The 25,021-nt window shown below is 50.9% G+C and overlaps 1 protein-coding gene across 18 annotated transcripts in view; it reads right to left on the minus strand.

Annotated features, from left to right (window-relative positions):
- TRERF1 (transcriptional regulating factor 1) overlaps positions 1-25,021 on the minus strand; it is a 202,227-nt gene that overhangs the window by 121,385 nt on the left and 55,821 nt on the right. The window contains exon 1 of one of the 18 annotated variants that reach the window (XM_045843167.1): positions 22,135-22,249. The exons of 16 other annotated variants lie outside the window; for them this stretch is intronic. The gene's annotated coding sequence lies outside the window, so the exon portion shown is untranslated. Of the gene's footprint in view, positions 1-22,134; positions 22,250-25,021 lie in introns of those variants that run through there. One more of the 18 variants, XM_045843173.1, reaches the window with a different exon arrangement.

A 25,021-nucleotide genomic window follows, 5' to 3' on the forward strand; every position in this document is an offset into this window, starting at 1 on the left:
ACGCACACACAAATGCAGGAGAGGTTGCACACCACTCAGAAAAGATGAAAACCAGCACTTGGTGGGTGAGTGAGTGGGTGGGGGGGCATCTGTGTGGAATAAAAGGCGCATGCCTGGCCGATGCGTCAAATGCACAAAACTCTTCCTGGGTGCCAGGGAGCTCCTCGCTCCATGCGCTGGGCTGAATCACATGGAGCTGCTCCTGATTCTGAAGCCAGGGTCCCTCGCCCCTGGGCTCACTGTACCTCACTGCGTCAGGTACAGTGAGCTCTCTGAACAGTGATCAAGACCTGGGGGACTTAGGTGTGCGCCATCACTTTTTGGCTAGAAGAACACGGCACAGAAAGAGGAAGTGGGTGCTGGAGTCCCACAGAGCTCTTCGCTCTCCACCTGGTCACTTGGCCAGTGCGTGTTCGCAGGCCCCCTAGCGCCCTACTGTGGGGTCTTTAGGCTGCCAGGTTTTCCTCCTCTGAAATCCTATCTGACACTACCTCTGCATGCGTGCTCCTCACACCGGTGTGGGGCCCTGTAATTCCGGTTCATTTATTTGTAGGGGCAGGCAGAGATGGACACGCCTGAGCTCCATGAGTTGTGTGCCATCTCCCCGCCACAGTAAAATCTAGGTGGTCCTTCCCCTTGTCACAATCTGTCAGCACCTGTGGATCCAGCCTGGCTACCAGGCCAGATCTTTGGTGGCTGTACACCAGAAAATAACTGGTAAATGAATAAACAACATTAGTATCATTTCTACTCTCCCACCCCCACCAGGCCAATCCATCCCCAGCAGACAGGTTCCTGGCCCCACCCCTCCCGGGGAACGCCAGTTGGAAACTCAGCCCCCTGACTGCCAACCTCACTGCCCACCCCCCCAGCTCCCTGCAGCTCCATCAGTGGTTTCCCCACCTCCCCAAGTTAGGTTCCTTTGAAAAAAAAAAATGACTCATTTAGGAAGACAAAACCAAAAACTTCAATGGTAAAGATAAAACAGCACCAAGTCTCTTTTAACACCTCCTACTCCACGTAGAATTTAGATCTGATAAAGCCTCCCCAAACTGGACCTCCTCGTTTGGAACTTACAATATACACAATTTTTCTAGCAAAAACATTTCCAGTAATGTCTTCTCTCTGAACTTTTCAGGGTCTTCTTTACAAACAGAGGCGGCCTCTGGCCTCCAGTCAGTCGCTTCTTCAAAGTGAAGGAACAAGAAATTAAAGTCCATGCTAAACCCCTGGGTCAAAAATGAATTACTTAATGACTTACCATTACATGTGTGCTTCTGACTTATTAGAGAAAAAATGTTGGCATCATCTCACTGGCCTAATGAGAATTATGGAGTGTTTCATAAATAGCAAGGCATCTAGCTATGTAAGAAGTTTACATCTGTGCATAGTACTTGAAAGGAAAAAAATGGTATCATATAATACATACAATCCTAACATTTTAGGGCTCCAATGAGCAATTAAGATAATCCAAGGGTTCTCAACATTGGCTGCATTAAAAAAAATTATCAGGCCCCACCCCCAGAGAATTGGGTACATAAAGACCAGAGTGGGGCTCTGGCGTTGGGTTGTTTTTGTTTTTTTAAGTTTCCCCAGTGCTTTTAATGGGCACCCAGGGTTGAGAACTACTGATATAGTGCAGCTAAGAAAATTAAGATGTGAAGAAATTAAGGTTCAGTCCAAAACTGCTCAGCCAGACACAAAACCAGAACCAAACCCAATGTTTGCAGCTCCCTATCCAGTGTCTGTGTCTTTAGTGTTCACTGGTTTGTTCAAACCTTTTTGTTTCAAAGTGAGGAGACTAACACAGAGTTGCCGACGTTTTGTTTCGTCAAGCAAGGTATTGTTATAAATACCTACCAATTACTACTGCCGCTTCCTAATCGGTCTCTTGCTCATTTGCATGGCCGCCATCCTCTCCACCCCAAGCCCAGGAGGTAAAGTCTGAGAATCCAGGCCGCAGTCCACAGTCTCACTCACCTCTACCCACCCTGCTCCTCAAACAGTCACCATCTAATCCCTTCCAGAACCACACGATAGCTGTTTCTGAAAGTCCCTTCACTAACCACAAACTACTTCCCAGTCCTGCCAAGTCCATCCACCCTGCACCTCCCTCCTGGCTGACATGTGACAGCTAATATCTGCACCAGTGACAGCCACCGGTATTTACAGTCTGTTACTCCCCACGCATGGTCCCGTCTAAACTGCTCCATCATCGAGGATCCACAGGCCATTCTTAAGGAGGGCTACCTCTGAGGAATACAATTGGGGATAAGGGAGGGAGGAGGCAAAGGAGGCTCTCTTTCCACCCTTCAGTTTGAACTTTGGGGGAAGCAAGCATTTTTTCAATGGGACAAAATCACTCACACACACACACACACACACACACACAGAGCAGGTCACGAAACACATCTATGGTTTGCTTCCACTTTGTACATACAGAAAATCCTCTGGGAGGTATCCATACCCAAGTTATGTCTGTACATGATATCTGAGTGGTGGGATTATGGGTAACATTAATTTTACTTCCTTTTCTTCTTTGTTTATCTGTATTACGTTTTACATAATAAAGAAATAATGATCATTTAAAACCTGAACCAAAGCATTATCTGATCTCTGAAGCCTACCTAGTACTGAGAAGAAAAGGTGCCGCAGCAGGCCCCAGTCTGGTGTGTGGGGGCATCTCCTTTTCATAAAAGTGAAAGATTTCTCCCCAGTCCGGCCCTGGCTTCTGCACCCTGCCTAGGGACAAGCCTACCTCTAACACTGACCCAAGCCACCCCCAGGCCCCACCAGTCCCCAAGAATGGATGTAGAACAGATGCCCTAGGACAGCTGTCAAGCCTCCTCAGCCTCATCTCCCCATGCTCCCTGAGTTTCTGCCGCACACGTCAGCTGTCCTCTCCTAAGTGTCTCCTCTGGTCCCTGTCTCTCAGTTCCTACCCAGGCTGTGTCACCCTCCCCTACTTGTTTCCTTCCTAAGTCTTCACCAAGGCAAGCAAAGCAGCCACCCCTACTCCAAGTAACATTCATACCCACAACCTATAGATCAGGAGCCAAGAAACTCTTTCTATGGAGTGTAAACTATGGAATTCTCCACAGTCCTCACTATTCCCTAATGTCTAACAAGGCAATGAAGAGGGGTGATAGTCTTCCTGGCAGCAAGAGCCACGGACTCAAAGGCCTGGAGGTCAAAGGGTATGTAATGTGTTCAGAAAAGAAAAAGGTGTTTGACATGTCCAAGGCCCAGCAGAGAGAAAAATCCAAAGAAACTCAACAGCAATGTTTACAGGGGCCAGCAAAGAGAGTCCCGAGCAAAGGGTTCTCGCCTTTCATCTGCTACTCATCCTTCCAACTTCTTCCCCACCATCCACTCTATCCTTCCAGTCTCTAGCTGGGTCGAGGCTAATGAGAGTGGGTGGAAAAATAGGAACAGAGAAAAAAGAAATGAGATTAAGCAATGCCAAACTGAGGCAGGCTGAGGTCCTCCCAGTGCAACCAAAGGGACCTTGGATGGCTATTCAGGGGGTGCAGGGGCCAGGTGCTTAGCCCTCTCCTTGATGCCAGCCCCAAACATGAAGGATGGCTGTCAATAATCTAAACTTCCAGGTCCCTCAAGAGACATTTCTAAAGAGCTGTGAAACTTCTAAACTGCCAAAACTCTGACTGGCCATGCTCCACCCAGAGCCTCTGTGTCCTGTGGGGCTTTTGGGGTAACCCCACAGGAGGGCACTGGACTAGCATCACCTTCTATCCTGTAAGGAGTAAGGTGCCGACAAGGTCGGCTCCTCAACTGTCTACCTCCATTGGGCCCGACTGCTTGGTTAATGGCCCGTTCACCTGTCCAGGGAAATGCGATTCAGAAACAGTGCCGTGCTGTTTCAGGTAGCAGTGTGTGCCCATCGTCTCTCCCCCCGACACTCAGCCACACCGTGAGCTCCTACCGGGCTCAGCTCTGGCTGCTTCTCTTTCCCTTTAAAAAATATTCCCTGTTGGCTTTTAGCGGGCACTTACTAACCAAGGAGAAACCTAATCCTCAAGTTCATTGACTCTTATCAAGTTGGGAATGTTCTTGGAGACTGAGGGGATCTCTACACTCAAAACAGCTGGTAACATCCAAGGGTATGGTGGCCAGTCACCTGCCTCTGCCTGCTAAAGGAAAGGGGTGTGTGTGGGGGCAGGGTGGGGGCTGGAATGGTTGGAGAAGGTGTCACAGAGGAAGTGAGATCTGAGTTGGGTCTTGACTAAAGGGTTCAATGGGGTCAAGTGGAGAGGAAGTGGGAAGACCATCCCAGGCAGTGGGCCAGCACACACGTGGGGCTGACCTCATGGGGAGGAGGGCCCCACTGTAGAGGGGACAAGACCATGAGGCAGTGGGAGGTTATGAGTGTGCACGAAAAGTCAGACAGACTTGCTCCTAGCCCAGCTCTGCCTCCCATTCTCTATACGTCTGGCCAACTTACCTCAGTCCCACCTTCTTCATCAACAACGTGACAAAGGTGAGTTTAATACTGGTGCCTACCTGCTGCGGTTATTAGGAAACTTTGATGAGCGGATGTACGCAAAGGGCTTAGGACGGCCAGGGCCTGCCATCAGTAGACGTCACGTGTGACAGTCAAAACCACCCAGTGCCCACCCGCTGACGCAGACCAGGCCCCGTGTTCTTTACACCAACCGTGATGCCGGGAAGAGGGGAACCCTGGCTGACTGCTCACACCCTGAGGAACCTAAGAGGTGTAAGAGACAACCGAACATCAGAATGCCAGGCAGCCAGTGTGGGTGTTCTCACTGCACACACACGCGGCTCTCCTTCTCGGACCACCGACTTCTGTGCAGTAACTGTGTGTACTTCCCTTTGCTCTCACCTCTCCACAGTGCGGATATGGTTGTGTCCTCTCAGCATCACGCCCACTGCCGTGGGTCCCTTCTCCCGACTCTGGAGCTCCCTCCTCCTGGCCTAGGGCGGGTACCAATGTCCCAGTGTTGCCAGACCCGGGGTGCCTGGCTATCCTTCCGTTTCTCTAACCTGTCCACACTTCTATAAATACTCCCCTTCATGAACGCCTCTCCAGTTAAACCCTTAGCACGCGCCTACCAGATGCACGGGGCTGAATGAAGGACAGCCCTGTCTTCCTCCCCTTGGAGGCGGTGTGAATGGGAGTGTTTAAGATATAAACACCAATGCGTTTTACCCAACAGCAATCAATTATATGGGAATTTAACATCCCTAGGAATCTGGACATAACTCTCCCAGCCCAGACAGGGCACATTCAAAGGCCCTGTGCTCCTTCGAGTCCATCACCTAAGGGAGCTCCGGCAAACTGACAGAACTTAGGTCAGTGCCGGGCGCGTGGTAGGCACTCAGTAAGGACTTGCTGATCCAAGTCCTGGCTACGGTGGGAGCTGAACTCCAAGAAACCCTTGAGGAAAAGGTCCTCCATGAAAAAGCTACTCTGAGATGTCCTGTGCTCAACCTCTCTCAGGGCATGAAGCACTGAGGTGCCATCCTTCCTGTCCAAACCAGCCGCAGTTCAGATTCCAGTCCTTCCCAAGTCACAAACGCTATTTCTTTGTCTCTTATTAGGTAATTCCTGAGGCTTACAGTTTCACTGCATCTCTCTGGCTGCATTTACTACTCCGAATCCCTCACAGGGCCAAACTCATCCTTGGCTCAGTGCAATTCAAAAGCATTTAATAAATGTTTACTGTGTAAAAGTAGCATGCCACACCCTGGAGATCCAAAGATGATAAGATAAAGGTATCTGAATCTAAGAGGAAGAGGAAGGAGAAGAAGAAGGAAGAAGAATAAGAAGGAGAAAGAGAAGAAAGGAGGAAGGAGGAGACAGAGAAGAAAAGAAAAAGAAGAACAACAATGACAACTTGACAAAGGCTGGCTACTGGCCAAGTGGATTCCCAAGGAGATAAGCTGGAGCTATAGTGGGTGTTGGAGGGAGGGGCTGAGACGGTAGGGAGGGAAGGGAGGCAGGAGGAGCGGTGAGCAGGCAGGCTGGCGGTGGAGGAACACGGACAAGGACTGAATGGACAGGGACCAGAGCAGAAAGAGCTGGGCAAGGGGTTTGTCTCAAATTAGGACTGATTAAAAAACCAAGCACATGAACAGCAGAAATGACACCTAACCGGAAGGATATTTCCTCCCAGCAGCCTCCAAAGTCAAAATGTCCCCTTTGGAAAATGCTGAAGGAAGCCTGGCTGAAGAAGTCCGGGGCCAAGGTGCTTGTCCCGAGGGCTTTTTCTCAGCCTGGCACTCACCACCAGGCTGGCCCCGCCTGGGGCTCGGCCACCCCTAGATCCAGAGCCAGTGAGAGCACCCCAACCCCTCGAAAAAAAGAAGCGTTTCACACATGCTTGCTCTTACTTGAAATTCTAAAATTAAAAATTAAGCGTTCATTCCTCTCACCTAAAAGCTCTCTCCCTTTATAAGCTAAAATGCAAATGTCTTGGGAGAGGCTAAGTCTTAGCAGCTACACATCAGCTTAGCATGAATGCTTCCAGATCTTTCCTGGAAAACAGGCTTTGCATAAAGGATGCTCAGGAGATTACCTGTGACTGAGGGGGAGGCAGGAAGGAGAGAAGGGGGTGTTGCAGTAAGCCAGCAACACCCACCCAGGGCAGAGGGGTAGAGTTAAATGCTGAGCCTTCAAAAAACTTTTTCTCACTAGTTGTTTTTAAATTGAGATGTAAGGCACAACCCATAAAGTTTACCCTTTAAACTGCACAATCTAGTGATTTTTAGCATATTCAAAAGGACGTACAGCGACTATCCAATCTAATTTCACTATCTAATTTCGGATTATTTTTGTAACCCCCAAAGAAACTCAATACCCCTTAGCAGTCCCTCTCCACCCCCACCTTTCCCTGGCAACCGTTTTCTCTCCATGACCTTGCCCATTCTGGACGTTTCATAGAAATGGAAACATACAATATGTGGCCTTTGTGTTTGGCTCCTTTCACTTGGCATGTTTGCAAGGCTCACCCATGTCGTAGCAAGCATCAGCACTTCATTCCTCTCTTACGGCTGAATAATATTCCACAGTATGGACAGACCACATTTTAAAGGACAAAGCACATGATACTCCTGCAGAGAGGAGCCTCTCTGGTATCCAAGGGGCTGCTTGGACAGTGCAACCATCTGCAAATTTTCCTCCTCTGCTCCTCCCACCAGCTCGGCAGACACCATCCGAACCCTCCCTGTGGACTGGTGAGATTTCCCCAGCACACAGTGGCTCAGGAGGGCGGCCCTGAGTTACCAGGCCATGACAGAAACAACTCAAATTCCTTCTGAGGGAATTTGTAATGGCTCTTAAAATGTGTTTTATAAACCTCCACGGTCCCGGTAATGACAGATGAAGAAGCAGGGCCGGCGTCACAGGCGTGCAGCTCACAGGGCCCCGCGCTTGGTTTAATGCACTGCTGCCGCCGCCTTGAATGTCATTAATTTTTAAACAAGGGGCCCCATGTTTTCATTTTGCACTGGGCCCAGCAAATCATGTAGCTGGTCCTGAGCAAGAGGCAAGGGTTTGGGAAAGGGTTGGAACCTGACACTGGTCCCAACCAGGTGAGGCCCAGGTGCAGGAGAGGGGCCAGTCTACAGTGAAGACCCAGCTTCCACACGGCCCAGACCCCGGCTTCCTTCCCGGAGGGCTAGCAGTTGGCTGATAAGGCCTCCCCGGAACAGCCAGAGTAGTTGAAAGTAAGCGTGCTAAGTCAATAGGCCCCGACTGTAAAGCAGGGGGGACTCAAACTGAAACTTGTTTGATCTTGTAATGGCTTACAGGTTACAACCAAGAAGAAGAAAGAAAATAAAAATATATATATACTTACTGAAGTAACTGGCACTGAGAAAACTTTTTAAATATTTATTTTTTTAAAACTGTAATCTTTGTTTCCAGCCTATCAAGGAAGTCATGGTTGTCTCCAAAACTCTGGTATTTGATCCAGAGTGAGGGGTGAGCTTAAAATGCAGCTGTCTATGCTGACGCCAGTTCTCAGAGGGACCTCAGAACAACCCATGCACATGGACCCCTGGGACCCCGATCCCCCCTGCGTACCCCTGCCCAGGTTTCGTCCAATTTTCATTTTGCAGATGAGGAAGCTCTGCTGCGAGAGGGGAAGTAACCGGCCTCGGCCGCCACAAAAAGGGGCAGGACCAGAACCCGGGGGCTCGCAGCTTCCCCTTCTCACCTCCCAAGTTCGCTGTGAGCCCAACCAAAATCCACGCACTTGGTGTATGCCCCCACCCCCGATTTTCTCCTGGACCCTCAGCCCGCATCTTCTAGTGCCTGTCCCAGGGAGGAGAGAGTCGGGTTGCAAAGATATATAAACCTGAAGGAAGAAGATGCAGCTTCTTTTCACAGTACGATCCTTATTCTGTCATTTGGCGAAGGGCCAGAGATCTCCATGTTCAGGGCTTTTCCGTATCCAGGGCATTTATTAAACAGTTTTTCTGGGAAGCGTGAAGTTTAACTGAGTTTTCCCCAGGTACAGGTACAAGGGTCATGTAGGGTGGACAGATCTCAGGGGCCAACAGGAAGTGCTGCCAGACCACCGCACCACAGTGATGGGTCCGAGTGGCCACTGGACAGGGATAGGACTCGGCCACCCCACCAAGCCTGGGCTTCTCTACAACACAGACAGACCAAACCGAGCCGTCCCGAACACCGAGCACCTGGATTCCTCCAACTTCAGTCTGTGTTTCTCCCTCCCTCCTCCCTCCCTCCCTCCTTCATTCTTCCTTTCCTTCCTCTCTACTTCCCTCCTCTCCTTCTTTGAACAAAAAAATACTGAGCACTTCCTGTGTGCCAGAAATGTTTTGGTTGCTGGGAATATAGCAGTGAACAAAACAGGGGAAGGAAGAAGGAAGGAAAGAGTTAATAAGTGAATATATACCATGTAAGATGGTAAAAATTCTCTGGGAAGAAACATAGCAGGATAAGAATAAAAAATGGCCAGGAAGAAAGGCACTTTATCTAGAATGGCCAGGTGGGAGCTCTCTGAAGGAGAAGGAGTGAGCCACACAGGTATCTGGGGGAGGATACGCCAAGCAACGGGATCAGCAAGTGCAAAGGCCCCGAGGTGGGAATGCCCTGGTGCATTCAAGGAGCGAGGAGAGTGGGGGGCTAGAGAGGTGTGGGCAGGGGAGGTAGGAGCCAATCAGGCCAGACTGGAGGGCAAGGCCGTTGGTGGTGCTCCCAGTGGGGTGGCAGCCTGCGGGCTCTGAGCCAGGGAGTAGCTGACGGGACACAGGCTTTACCAGAACCACCCTGATCCCGTTGTTACCAGGCCACCTGCGCTAGGGGACCACATCCAGAAGCCAGACACAGCACAACCTCTAAGCAGCAGTGAGAAAAACGCTTCCCTTCTGTGGGCCTCCACAGCCTCCTCTGTGAAATGGGAAGATAGGACTAGACAATGTCTAAGGCCCTTTTCTACGATATTCCTATTTTCTGACCCTGAGACAAATTGCCCAAAGGGTCTAAGAGTCTCACCCGCTGACTCGGGAGAAGGCAAGGAACAGCAGCCAAGAGTCAGCAGCCCCTGCCCCCACTGCTCCCCACTGCTCCCCACTGCCTGCTGTGCCCCACACCAAATTCTCCCCTGCAGAGGCACAGCTCTCTAGGGAGAAAGGTCCAGCCCAGGAAGCAGCCACGTCACCAACGTCCTCTGAAGATTACGAAGGGTGGCCACTAAAGATAGCACAGCCTCCCCACTGTTGCAGGGTGGGGCTCGGCCACCGAAAGCCTCAGCTACCGAGGAATCAAAGGGCACTGCTGAATGGGCTCCTGCTGGCCACCAGTCTCTCCTACCTCCCTGACCTCCAACAAGGAGGAGAAAGAAAGTGATGGTGTTCAGAACTAATCCATCCCATCATATCCCTGAGGGTTCTATCTGTCCACACACCATCAAACTGGGTCAGAAAGCAAGACTCAGGTCTCCTCTGTCGGGCTGGATGAGCAGAGTTTGTCTCTCCCCATCAGACTGCAAACTGACCCTATGCCTCCTCCACCAGACTGGGGGCTCCATGAGGACTGGGGCTGTATCTCTTCACACAGAGGGGGAGCACCTGATGTCAGGGCTACACTACCCACCTCGGATGGGGTTTACCTGCCCCTTTCCCTCTATCACCTCGGTGTATCCTATAAATTCCTGTGTATTTAGTGATTTCTTAAAACAGGGCACTGATTGAAGCACTCACATCGAACCACCCACCCAGGCACAAAACCCTATGATCCCCAGCCATTAAATAACCCAAAACTATCTGAATACGCACCTCCAAGCTGAACGAAAACAAAACAAAAAGTTGCCTTCACCGAACAACTTTTTGGCACACCGCTGGTGACTGCGGCTGAGGCCACGCTGAAATGCACCTTGAAGACGAACAGGAATAGCAGGGAGCCCGCTGGCCTGGCCTGGCCTCAGCCGAGTCCCACAAGGGAGGGCGGCCACAGCCCAGACACAGCCCCCACAGCTTCCAACTTGAGCTTTTCCAAGGTATGGAAAAAGCTCAGGTCACGCCAAGCGATGTGGTGGGAGATGGGAAAGGGGCATGGGAGCTGAAAATCCGAGGAGAGGAATGAGGAGGAGCCCCTCTCAGAGAAGCAGGCCTGTGCCCGTGGGATTAGAACGGAGGTCGGCATGGAGGGGGGAGATGGGGCCGAGGGCACACGGCGGCTCAGCACCGGCCCCTGGAGCCTCCCTGGAGAAGCAGAGGCCACCCCAGGCCTGGGGAGGGCACCCATGTGCACGCAGACTCCGGGAAGCCACCACGGCCCCCAGAATCGGGAGCACCGGCTCACCTCGGCAAAGGGTTCCCACAGAATTGCCGTGGAGGGGCAAGGACTGCCAAAGGCTGAAAGCAATAACAGTAATACTAGTAGTAGTAGTAATGATAATAATAGTAATAATAGTAATAATAATAATAATAATAATAATAATAATAATAATAATAATAGCTAACCTTTACAGGTACTGTGCTAAGTCTTTTCCATACACTAACTCAGTCAATCTTCATCGGGAGACTAATATCACACCCTGCTTACAGCTGAGGCAACTGAGGCCCGCCCAAAGCCGTGCTTACGTAAGGAATTCAGATGTCAAGCAGGCAGCTCGGGTCCCCAACACGCACTCTAGCCACCTCCTCTGAAAACAAAGGGGAAACCCCTAGGGTATTTCTGCTGGTTCCTCTGAGCCTCTGGGGCCGAAGGCCACCCGGCAACAAGCATCCTGAGGGCTGAGGAGACTGGGGTGCGGGCGACCGGGACAGAGCCCAGCAGGGTCGGAGGGCTGCTCCCCCGCTGTGCTGAAAGCCTGATGGCCTGAAAATGTCACCCTGCCGGCGCCGATGACCCGCGCCTTTCAGAGTCTTAGGTTAAAAACCTCTACCCCTGTCTGTGCCTGGCGTACCCACAGGGAGAGCGAAAGCGGTGAGGAGGGCCCAGTGGCAGTGCCGGGCCCCAGCTCCCAGCGAAGCCCACAGGCCGTCTGAAACTCAGAGAACGTGGGACAGACTGATTTTTAAACAGTGTGCTAGGTATATTTTCAAAGTGTGTTCTTCAACCTCCACACCTTTGCAGGTCGGATTTGTCTCCATGTCATGATGCAGGGAGTCCTAACATGCCACCACGGAGGGTCCGGACCGTCTGGAAACTGAAAGGAAGAGCCGGCCCGTTGTGCTTCGTTTGCAGGTTCACGGCGGAACCCCATCCTTCGTGTGAGGGTGTTTCTTGCCCCGACACAGCCAGCATTTCCGGCTGACACTCTCTGCTGTGGGCTGCCCGGCAGCACTGGATGATGCAGGGTGTTTGGCAGCATCTGGCCCCTACCCGCCCCATGCCGGTGGTCCTCTCCTCCCTCTCCACCCCGAGAATGACAAGCAAAAGAAGGGTCTGCAGACACACTGCCGGAGGCCAGGCAAGACGAGGGGATCGATCTCGGCTGCGAAGACTCTGTGTGGCGGGATAACCTTCCGTGGAAAGGTGTCCAAAGGTTGGGGGAAAAAAAAACATATTGTACATAATGCTGAAAATGTAACTGACATACTACTAAAAAATAACTGTCTGATTCTGTCTGACTTCTCAGTCACCACGTATTTCAAATTTTCCAGTGTGGCTGCCATGCCTGTTTCCCCGAGAATCTGCCTAAATGCAAACACTCAGCATCCCAGGTGTCCACGGTCCGCCCCTCCTCCCAACCTTGGCTGCCCCAGGCTCACTCACGTCCCCCCACAAACCAATCCATCCTCATGAGCTCAACACACCAGCGGGCACTCGCTCCGAGCGCTGCCATCTCTGGAGGAACATGCAGGGGAGGGACCAGAAACCAGCAGGCTCGGGGGCTCCACAGCCTCGGAGGCGGCAACAGCCACACAAGAAAACGGCCCCACTCTCACGAACAGCGCTGTCCACTCACCGCACTCTCGGAAGCCTCAGCGCACAGTCTGCCTCGGCCCCCAGGAGTGAGCTGCACCGAACCCAGAAACGGGCCAAAGAGACACTGATGGCAAAGACCATGCAAGACTGACACCCTGACAGAAACACGGGCACAGAATACGAACTGAAAGGAAAGTTAATACAAGTGGATCTTGTGGAAAAAAATGCTCAACCACACTCATGAAAGAAATGCAAATGAAAACTACCTGAGATACCAACTTTCATCTATCAGATTGGCAAAGACCAAAAGCCTGATAACTCACTGTGTCGGCGAAGCTGTCTCAGTCACTGCGGGTGTCGGTGTGAGTTGCCACAACCTCCTTAAAGGATCACAGCTGTGTATCTGCTTTACCAGCTATTCCCCTTCTAAGAATTTATTCTGCAGACACACTCCCACATGTGCCAAATGGCATGTATACAGTGACACTCACTGCAGTGTGATTTGTGATGACAGGAAACTGGAGCCAACCTCAACATCCACTGTGAAGGCATCGCTTTAATAAGTCATGGTTCATCCATACAGCGGAATGCTACGCAGTTGCGGGCGCTCCCCATGTCACGGCATGGGAGCATTTTCCCCGTGCACCGTCAGGCAGTACACGCGAGGCACAGCACAACATGAACCGTGTGCCGGCAGGAGTCAAAATGCTCTGTGCTCACATATGCATTTAGATGCACAGATTTCCTTTGGCAAAGATAACCAAAAAAGCAAGTAACTGGTTACCCTTAGGGAGGGGAGCTGGGAGACCAGGGTCAGGAAGGGGAGGAAGAGTTACTACTGTACACCACTTTAGGCTCTTTGTTAACTTAACTTCCAACATCTATACCACATGCACACGTTAACTATTCAGCCAATCAGGAGGAAAGACTGCAGCTGATCTAGCTCTACACCACTCCGCATGCGTGCATGAACCAGGTGTGACAGGTCACTTTCCATTACACATTCTCCGTTCCTGTAAGTATCCATGATTCTCAGTTCAAACGGCCCGGGTTTTTTGTTCTCTTTTTTGATTCAGAAGTAGGATGATCACCACCACATCCAGGACACACAAGGAACCCACCGAGCTTTCCCTCCTCAGTTAGGTTTTGAAAGCATTCATCCTCAAAACTGCCTTCCTTATCTGAAAAAGGTACAATCGCTAACCCTGGACCACTGCCGCCTCGAAGTTCCAAATGCAGGCAGGCGGGATCCCCTAACCGTGCACAGCGGATCAGCTGCTAGGGACCCAGGCACCCATGCCATTAACAGAGCCTCAAAGCACTGCAGCTGGGACTGTGCGTGACAAAGCGACCCAGACGCCCGTTCCCATCAGGAGTGGCTGGCACTCCCAGCAGCACCGCGAACCTTCCCTGCAGCTCTGCCCGCGGCAGGATTTTAATGGCATGTAACTCAAAGGTGCCACCGCCATTGCTTTTAAACCTACCCTGCTCCCACTCCACTTCATCACAAAGTAACCCTTATGTATATTTTAAGCCGTAAATCAGCATTTGTCAAGTTCTAAATTGGGCTACAGCAATATTTATTCATCAAAGGATAAATCATCCACGAAAAGTCATAAAACTGCCTAATAATTTAATATGCTATCGCTCTCACCTGAAACTTGTCAAAAAGTGGCCTGAAAGAGGCATGTGTTTTATAGTTGACTGGCGGCAAGTGTACAGTTTATTAAATGGTTCATGTTTTTAACTCTCGGGGAAGGGAGGCACCACGGACACATCCCGAGTAGCGGAACTCATCGTCCTGTTCACTAACTTGCTTGAGGGCAGCAGAAAGCAGATTCCCCCCCGACCAAAAGAGGACCAACGTCTCGTCCAAACAGCCTTAAGATGGTTGGTTTGAACAGAAAAGCAAGAAAAATGAAAATTACGGCATTCTGTATGGGACGGAGGCAAAACACACCAAGTCAGAGGATTCACGCTGGGGACGGGCGGCTCCACGGAGCAGCCAGAAAGGGTGAGCTGCGACTCGGAGCTGCAAAATTATGACAGCCGGGCCAGGACGCCAGTTCCAGGACCTTCTTGGATCTTCGGAGCAGTAAGCTTTCCAGACCTCAAGGTCCCACTTCAGCAGAAGTATGTAATTCCCACAGCCAGGCGGAATGACAGCGTTCCACCTGGGGGGCAATGAGCATCAGCCTCGCCCCGAGACCGAGGTTTCTCAGCCTCCGCACTGCGGACACTTTGGGCTGGTAATTCTTTGTTGTGGGGGTTGTCCTGTGCAGTGGAAGATATTTAGCAACAGCCTAGGCCTCTACCCATCAGTTGCTAGTAACACAGCCCCCAAACAGTGGTGACAACCAGCACTGTCCCCAGACATTGCCAATGTCCCCCGGGGGCAAAACCACCCCCAGCTGAGAACCACTGACCTGGATGAACCAGGTCTCACTTGATGAAGGTGGGCGGATGGAGATAAACCAATCCGATGTAATTTTCCTTTAGTGTACTTTTTCTCTGAATTTCAAAATACAAATCTAAGGAAATGCAAAAATCGGAACTTCGATATTTAGTTCGCACACTGTCAGCCTCCTCTCGCCAGCAAGGTCCAAACCGCCCACAGGCCGAGGCACCTAACCAGATTCTGCCGTCCTTTCTCCCTTCCTCTCTGCACCCCCGGCCACACGTCCCCCACCCACCGTCTTCACCTTTTACTTCTAACTTACCGTCTATTTCCTCTACGTTTTTCCACAACCTTGTGGTTTACTCTGGCACAAGAACATGTTTCAGGCTGGCATTCACTGTGGTTAATGACAAGGTGGGTTTCTAAGCCGCAAACACTATTAATTTGAAAACTTTTCAAATTCACTCTCCCTATTCATCGGCAAGAGGAGGAGGCAATCCCTCCCCAGCGCTGAACACTGAACTCCTCACAGAACTTAAATAATCAAACAAAGATAGAGAACCACCTTTTAGTTTAAAAAAAAAAAAAAAGGGCCCCGTTCATAAGTCCATATTCCAGGCCACGTTTCCCACAAGAATTTTATAATCGCCAGACCCAGACGGCACACTGAAGCTTGCACGCCTCCCCCAGGGAGCCGTCTTGCCCTCGGGGCTCGAAAGGCAACTGGGAGACCACGGCACCTGGGCCGGACTCAGAAACGTGTTGCCAACCAGCTCATTTTTGACTCCACTGTGGAGTTTTTCAAAAAGGCAACTTTATGAAGGTCGTATTGGAACAGGATGGAAAATACTACAATGAAACCGGTCCATAAGTTCGGAATGGTTTTTCATCTGCACGTACTCACGCATCAGTCAGAAGGGGCCAGACCCTGCTGTGAGAGCGGAGGAAGGGAGCCCGGGAGCGGGGCCGCCAACGTGGCCTCGGGCTGGGGGCTGGGTGGCCTCCCATCAGGGCCGCACTGTGGCCACTGACCACATTCCAGCGGCATGGGTCCCAATCACACAAAACCACCCTTCTGCAAGTGTGAGCCATAGAAAGTTGAAAACCAGTCTGCCGAAAACCAAACTTGCCTGGAAGCTCTACCTTACATCCACTTGGGAAATGCCTGCTGTCACCGCCATCGACCCCCAACAGCTTGGCGGCATCGCCAGAGTAAGAGATACCTACGCTTGGGCTCTTCAGAAGGTGGGACTCCACTAGCAAGGTGTTTAGACCCTCCCAAATGACCCCACAAATGCCAAATTTCCCTTGGAGGCCAACCTACTCGGGTTTATTTAAAACTGTTTAAGTCCGTGCCTATCCATTCTGCTCACTGTGTACAAGTTTGCTAAACTGGCTGGCCATCCAGCTCGCTATGCCTCCCATCCCTGCAGCCCAACAAGACTAAAGAAACAAACAAAACGGACATTGACCACAAGAAGGTAGGAAGGTGTCCAAGTCACGCGTGCCAGTCTCCCAAGAGAAAAGACTTGAACTCAAGCACTCAGAGCAGGCCTGACATACAATCTGATCATGGCAAAGCCAAAATGCCACAGACATAAAATAGAATTCGGAGAGTGTCTCTAAAAACAAAACAAAGCTAGCTTTTCTTTGAAATAGTTGGCCCTGGTGCAATGGAATACAGTCGCCACAAATCTGCAAGGCTGCGGCAGGTGGCGAGGTGCACCTGTGTCTCGGTGACGAGGCTGCCTGTACATCAGCAAAGCTAGTGGAGTCAAGGTCGGGACGTCCCCTGGTCCAGTGAGCTTCCCCCAGAGAGACATTCTATTGCTAGGCCACAGACCACACCCCGAACCCAGCCATCTCAGAAACGAGTGCCAGTGAACACAGAAGGTGACAGAAGGGACTCAAGTTGTGGTACAAGTGCACTAAGGGCCAAGACACCTGCACCATCATTCCGGGTCACTGAGCTTATTGTGGCAGGCCTCTGCTGCCCATCCGTTCAATGGAGTTCCCTCAGTATTAAATAAGATCACACCTGTGACCTAGCACCCAGCCTCCGGGCTCCACGGATGTACCCAGTAAGTGCTGGCTTACCATCCCTGCTTCCATCATTTCACTGTTACTATTATCCCGCCATCACCGACTGAGCCCCTATAATATTTTCCCTTCCAACTTCATTGGCTTGGTAAGAGGGTAAATTGTGGAAACGCAGAGGAAGCTTCTACAGACACACAGCCCTTATCACCAGCACCATGATTGTAGGCTCAACCCCCAGACTCAGCCCCAGGTAGCTAACTCCACCCCAGCTAATTGGGCCCCAACATCCAAACAGGGACCACGATCAGTAGCTTCAATCCTCAGGATCATATCTGTTCTTCAGATGAAGAGCTATTTGTCTAAACTAACAATCCCTCTCCCCTTCCGGCTAGCCATCAACACCCCCCCCCCACCCCCACCCCGTGTGAAGTATGACCCTGAACATGTGCAGCGCGCCTGAGCCGGCCCTGGAGGGAGGGAGGCATCTTCGAGAGTGACAGTCCTTATGAGGCTGTGCTGGGGGCTTGTTCAAGTCCACATACGTTGGCCCTCACAATGCCAGAAACCAATGACTGAATCTGCCCTCTCTCCTTTGTAAGTCACTGGTAGGAAATGAGAAACGAAGGCACAGGCAGAAAAAGTGTGGGGGCAGAATTCCACTTTCCCCACGACTCGGTACAAGAGCTAAATGGAGTCCTTCAAAGCAAAACCTAAAAGAGGAGCAATTTAAATAACTTTCCCCAGCTCTTAGCAAAGAAAAGTGGAGTGAAAGGCTCAAACGGGGCCTGAGAACACTCACTGACATGAATTTGCATACCTTCCCCAAGCACGGGGCCGCAGGGTGGGGTGGGGGGTGGGTGTGCATCTTCCCTAAACCTGTGACAGCCACCGCGCACGCTCTCTCCACAGGCCTCTTAAGGGGCTGAGCCTTTTAAAACAAACACGAACTTCTACCTCAACAACGTATGAGAAGTATATGATTTTAAAAATAAAAAAAAGGTCAACAGCGTTCTGAGTACACATCTCGGGCTTTGTTCTGCTCACTTCCCCACTTCCTGTTGCTTCCTCACCTCATCACTGTTCAGTTTTGAAGCCCAGGCGTCTGCTCTGGTATCACTGTAAAGTTTCGGTGGGAGGCCGTGGGGGACCGGGATGGGGACCACACCGCTCTGAGACACGAAATCACAACCGCCCAACCATCAGGAAAGTACACCCAAAATTTTACCCCTCCAGTCAACAGTGGGCGTGCTAGGAAAACGTTTGTGGGCGAGCTTCTCTCTGTGGGGAACGTCCTGTGTGGGCAATGGCCACCTAACCACTAGTGAATACCAGGTGGCTTAGAACTGGGAACCAGGCCGGAAAATACTCAGCACCCACAGACCAAGAAATTCCCAGAAGGAGACACACCTTCCAGCCCTGAAACCCTTCCCCAAATGCTGCGCTCCAGGGAGCAATGGCCACTTGGAAAAGAAACTGAAAGACCTAAATGCTTTGTGGGTGGGACCTTGTCTAATCTCCAGCTTAGAATAAAGGTCAGAGCAAAAAAGGACACCAGAGGCCATTGCCCCCACCCCACCCCGGGGTTACAGCGGAGGAAGTAACACAGTGAACACAGCTCCCACGCTCAGCCCGTGGGCTCTGCCGCCCTGGATGCTGGCTGGTCATAATGCGTGGGGTGACCTTGAAATACTTTTTGTCTGTTACACACGAGAAGGTCCCAACTTCCAGAAGTACATTTGTGGGGTGTGGGGGGTAGAGTAGCCTGTCCTCATAACCCACTCTGGCCCCTGAATACTGTAAGTTAGGAGCTGCCCTTCAGCGGATCCCTAAACTAGCTTGTTGTACCCATCTGCCACTATTTCCCAGCTGGGGATTAAAATATAAAATCTGAGAGACGGTAGTGCTCCACAAGGTACAGGACTGGGTGTGGAAAACTGGGCTCCACCCTCGGTGAACACAGGGGTCATCCTGCTCTCAGCGTCTGCCTCTGTCCCTGTGTAGCACAGAAACCTTGACCTCTAAGAAGACACTACACCCCAGGGTTCTCTGATTCTAAACCTGCATAACTGTTCCAGACCCCTGACCACCACAGAGCTCCTTCTCTTTTCCCACCTTCCCTGCTCAGCCCTTCCTCCTGTTCCACGCACACGGGGGACCCTCAGCACGCACAGCAGTACACCAGAGGGTCCTGTGTGCGCTGACCCAATTTGAGCTTTCCAGCAGTTCTCACTATCACTATGCCTTCCTGTGTCATCCCCACAGATAAGACTTTGTTCCCAATCATCCAGCCAATAAAAATGTGGCGAGGGGCTACTGTGTGCAGGGCGCTCAGCCAGGGTTGGACTCTGCGGAGCCAAACCCCGGCCCTGCCCATCAGCCTCCGCCTCCTGCCCGATAGATTTTTTCCACAGGCCCTGGCAACACCCAGCATGGCAGTGTATGTGCATACGTCTATTTGTCGTCTGCCTTGCTCATGAGAAGGAATGTCACACAAGGGCAGGGGCTGGCTCTGCCCATCCCGGCAGCCAGAGCAGCACTCGGCGGGCACACTTGGCACAAGTCAGAGGCTGCGTGAATGGACAAAGAAATGAATCTTCCTCAACTATCACCGAGTTACTTAACGTCGCTTAAGTTTCACGTTTTCCTCATTTCTAAAACAAGGGTAATATTGATGTATTTTTTATGTGACGGGAGTGAGGATTAAGCAAGAAAATTATTGCAACGGCATTTAGAATGTACCTGGCACACAACAAACAATCAATAAATGCTGGCTATTACTTGTTAAAGATGATTATTACAGTCACTGATGGGAATGCCGGGAAATAAAGACTCTTTATTGCACCCTGGGCAGTTTTTAGGCTAAATAACTAAAATTCTGTGCATGAAATACCCATCTATAAAGGATCATTAAGAGAGGGCTGGGCCATGGGCCTGAGTAGATGCTATGGGTCCCTCAGAGCTGAAGTCCTAGTGAAAAACGTTTTCCTGTAGTTTAACGTCATGAGCTCGTTTGTGTAAATGCTGCTTTACGGGTCCCTGTCACAGCCATCATCCAAGCAATTTAGAGTCTTAAAATATCTAATTCTTGCCCTCAAGAGCTTAGAAGTTCCGCAGGGGAAAAATGAGACATTAATACAGGCGTACCTCATTTTATCATGCTTTGCTTTATTGCACTTCACAGATGTATTTTTTATAAACTGAGGCAAGACCCTCCACCAGCAAAAAGGTTATGACTCACTTTATTGCAGTGGTCTGGAACCGAACGCACAGTACTTCTGAGGTATGTCTGTGTGTGAAAGGAGAACTATAAACTCAAATTCAAACAATGTATATCAATGTCAAATAAGCAAACTGGAGACCAGGGCTGTGAAGTGCTGGTCAGTGCTGAACAGCCAGCTCTCAAAAAAAAAAAAATCTCGATTTCAGTGCATGTCGCTTTCCATGGTGTAAATACTCTCTGGGGCCAAGTTCAAGCTACCAACGTGAGGGCCAGCGGACAAGGAGCTGGGAGGAGACGTGCACGGCCAACTCCCGTGAGCTGGTGTGAGCCAGCTGCAGCACACCTCGAGGTCCTATTCCTCGAGGTCGAGGGCCATGGGTGCCAACAACTAACACCTTCATGGTAGTTCAGGTTACAAAGCACACCAGAGGCCGTGATTGCACTTCGCCCTCACCGTCTGGTCAGAAAGATATCACCCTTGTTTTCCATATAAGGAAACAGTGTCAAAAAGCACAGAGTTTTTTCAGGGCCATTCTGCTAGTGAATGACACTGTCGGGGCTCAAACCAGAGTCTTCTGGGGCAGCCATGAATTCTCGGTGTACCACCGCCCCTGACAACTAGGACCTCCTGGGGGACAGGTGGTTGCAGGGTGGAGAATGAGGAGGGAACGAACACAGCAGAGGCCCAGTGCTCCCCCGGATGGGAAATACACTAACAGCCCAAAGACCTAGGGAGCGTGCAAGGCTCGAAGAAACCTGAAACTAATGAAACCGTCTGGCTCAGCATGCCTCACTGGGGAACTGCTTTCCTAAAGCGGCGATACAGCTATGCAACCTGCGTTCCCGAACTCACTGCAGCTCGGATGAAGGGGTGAGTGACACAGCAGGCAAATCGTATGATGAAAAACAGGGGGCCGGCTAACCGAGTCCAGGAACATCCGCACCAACAGAACGGTGCGCCACCGCCCAAAGTCATGCAAAGAACAGCTCACAACTAGGAATTCTAGCAGAATGCTGTTTTGAAAGCATGTTACATAATAATATGTGCAGTATGATTCCAGTTTTATAAAAATTAACAAGCAGGCAAACACATCCTATGTATATGCGCATTAAAAAAAAAGACTTCAAAATCCTCACATTGGTTTCTTCCAAAAGGGTGGGATTGTGGATGACTTTTATTTTCTTCTGTATGCTTCAAATTTGCTCTAACATGCCGCTCTTATAATCAGAAAAACAATAGATGGAGCATATTTTTAAACTGGGATTTACAAAGGCTGCGAAGACAAACTGCACAGGATCAGTGAGGGAAGCCCCAGGAAGACATTCTTCTGCGGTGCACGTCCAGGTGCTCAGGCCCCTGACACATTCCTCAGACCCCTCAAAGAGTCACGCCGGGTTCCCCGCAAACTCCACCCCCTCACGCACAGACACCCCCAGCACAAGCCTCCATGCGACCCCTGCCCCTCCTCTCAGCCTCATCCCCTAATCTGTTTGCAACTTGGTGGGGGGCAAGGCACGGATGGCACAGCGGGGGACAGACGACCAGTAATCACTCATGAGCGCCCTCCACGCCCCACGCAGCGTGCCGAGAGCCTCACACAGGTGAACTCCGATACACAGCAATTCTAGGACGGAGGTATTCCCACCAACATTTTACAGAGGAGGAAAGCGAAGTTCACAAACGATATCCAGGGTCACACAGCCCACGAGCACCCAGAAATGGAAATGAAACCCAAGTCTAACCAGAATTGGTCTATAGATGTTTAAGTGGCTTGCCCAGCAACTGTACTTAATCAGGAAATGCAAAATATCCCAGTTCAACCTACATTAAGTTTATACTGAGGCTGAAAGTGGAATGCACCACCAGTCCTGACTTGAGACTGTATAGGTATTTAATAATTTAAAAAAGAAAGAAAGAAAAGGGGGAAGGGAGCCTCAGCTCTGCACTCATCCCTCATTCAGTGAAGTAAAAATAAAAATCGAAACTTCCCCCAACACACTGTGCTTTAATGAAAGCACCAAACCAATCTTCACTACCACCCACCCCAGCCCACTCCGTTTAAATTTAGGCAACCACCAGCCAAACCGTACCCGACTGCATTATCAGATATGAAGTCATGAAGTCCTCATCGGTTCCAAGGAAAACGGGGTGGGGCAGGGGGGGCTGGTGTCCTGGTGCAGTCTCGGCCGTGCCTCGGAAGACCCCTCTGCAAAGAGCTGGTTCTGTGAGCTGGCTCTCTGCCTGCAGTTGTGTGACCTTGTGGCTTCCCCTCTCTGGGTCACAGCCACCACTTCACAAAATCAGGGGTGGGCTGACAAAAGGGATCTGAAAAGCCTACCCCAATGAATAGCTTATGACTCCTAGGACCCAGCCCTGCAGAGGGCAGCCCGCCAGGCAAAGCCTGAACATCCCATCCCACCTCCTGACAGCCAGAGAATGAAAGACCAGGGACCCAAGATGTGGGTGACTGGGGCTAAATGAGTTGGCTGGACCTGGAGCTGGAGTTCTTCAGCACCAACTTTGGAGTAGCGGGCCCTCCAGTAAATGTCTGGAGAAAGACGGCGGAGCTGCAGGGAAGGCTTCAGTACGAGGGCTGTGTGGCCAGTCACCCTCTGGTCCCACCCAGGTAATGCCAGCAGGGATTAGGTCCACTGGGTCTCAACAAACTCAAGGGTTCCCTGATCCCTGATCCTCACACTTGACCTTTTTTATTCCTTCCTCACCTGAGGATATGTTTATTGATTTCAGAGAGAGGAAGGGAGGGTGGGGAGAGAGAGACACACACACACTGATCGGTTGATTGCCTCCCGTACACGCTCTGACCAAGGATCGAACCTGCAACTTACGGATGGGCCTTGACCTAGGTATGTGCCCCGGTGGGGAAACCAACCCGCAACCTTTTGGTATATGGGACAATCCTCCAACTAAATGAGCCACCGGCCAGGGCCACACCTGACTTTTTAAATGAGATCTGGCCAGAGCAAGAGGAGTTACTAAACTCTCTCTGGGTTTTCTGGATGCCTCTGAGGCTTTGGGGGCCCACAGGCTAGCAGGACTCTTCTTCCAACAACCTAATGCATGGATTTCTTTTCAAGGTTGCTTCCAGAGTTTCATTAAATGTATCTAAGCCTTTAGTGTAGGTCTGTACCCACTCCCTCAGGGGAATGGGGCACCCTGGAAAAGGGGAATCAAATTAATTTTCCCAACTCAAGGAGAAGTACTGCCTTTCCAGAGCATAACTCACGGCTCCCTTTTGGAAGCACAGTGATCAGCCCCGTGTTCTCTGAGACCAGTGGGTTGAGTGCACTGCCTAACCCAACTGGGACCCCAACCTCTGCAGTCGACTGGCCAGCAATGCAGATCTCCGTCACACACACACACACACACACACACACACACACACACACGCAATTGCAGTCCTCCTCAGGCCCCGCCCCCTCACTCCGGACCCGTCTCAGCAGATCGCCCCCAGCTCCTCATCTGCTGATCCACACATGCTCTAGGGACTCCATCAGAAACCCAGCAGAAGGCCAGAGAGAAAGATTCGGAGAAAGAAGAAGGCAACCAATGGCCTCGGTGCTCTGAAGCCCTCTGATGCATGACTTTCCTGTCCTGCTTCAGGATCTGGGAGGTAAGCCCCCGGGGCCGCTCCCCGCAGCCCGACTTCCACTGCAACAGGGACCCGCGCCCAGGCCCTCAACCCTCCTCCCTCCACCAGTCATTAAAGCCCAGAATGCCTGACCGTCCAAAAGCAGGACTTTCAAGGTGAATAAAAGTGATGTATACATATTACACTACTTCACACAGTGCTAAATGTATCCAGCCCACCTCTGCAAGAGGAAGAAATGATAGAGAATAACAAATATTTTTGACCGTAGTAGTAAAAATCATGAATTTCAGAAGCAGGTCTGGAGTCAAATCTAGGCCTTTTCACTCAACCCCTCTGAGCTTCCTAGTCTATGAAATGAGTATCGTAGGAGAGAGGGGTATATATAACTTGGAACTTATTAACACACAAGTTGTTTTCCTCACAGGCTGAAAAGAAAGAGGGAGAGTCATGAAACCCCCAAGAACTAGAAAGACTCAAATTCTGGAAGCAGAGTAAGAGCAACAAAGCAGGCCCCTGGGTCAGGTCCTGACCAGAGCACCCCCCCGCCCCGCCCCCCCAGCCCCCAATACAGGCGCCTGCAGCAGGAGGTGTGGCCCTCACTCTCGATCCCCCTGGGCCACCCTTACAGACAATGATCATTGCAGAATTGCTCTAGGCACCTGGCTTTCCAACTTGTATTAGCAGCAGAATCCCAGACCCCAATATAGAGAATAAAGATAAAAGGCAAGATGTTCTTGGAGAAGCAGATTCTAAGATTAACTGATCTGCAGCCTGGGAAAAATCTTGCAAACTAAAACTGTGGTGTAATGGAGAAAGAAGGGGAGGAAGGAGAGGAAGGACGCAGAGGGAGGCTACAGAGAAGGGACCAGAAATTAACTGTGCACCACAACTGGAACCTGCAGTGGGGATGGCACCTCACCATGACAAAACCAACAAGCCTTAGGCTCCTTCCTCAGGCAACGCTTGCTACGCAAACCCCTGCAGCAACCCCTCGCGGAAGGCCCAAAATGACCGCAGAGGCACCTCTGAGATATACCCCAGAGTTACAGTATTATTTCCTTGTGGCCAAATATTTCCTGAGATTCAAACATCCACCCTGTTTCCAGGAGAGAATCAGCCCCCTGACATGCCCCTCATGGCTCAAGACATCGCTTCAAAAAATGGGTCTAAAATTCCCAGCGCCCAGTCTACTGCTTCTGCCCCAGGAATGGCCACCTCCTACCCTACCCAGCCACTGTTCTTCAGGCCACTCACTTTTGCTTCTCTTTTTAAACTTCATGGGACAGCATCCGTTTGTCCAATACAACTTCACCACACCAAACAGAAGGACATGAAGCCGATTTTGCCAGCTCAAAAGCTTGTCTCCG

The sequence above is a fragment of the Phyllostomus hastatus genome, unplaced genomic scaffold (genome assembly GCF_019186645.2).
Source record: "Phyllostomus hastatus isolate PE091 unplaced genomic scaffold, TTU_PhHast_1.1 phas_contig_40, whole genome shotgun sequence".
Classification (NCBI taxonomy): Eukaryota; Metazoa; Chordata; class Mammalia; order Chiroptera; family Phyllostomidae; genus Phyllostomus; species Phyllostomus hastatus.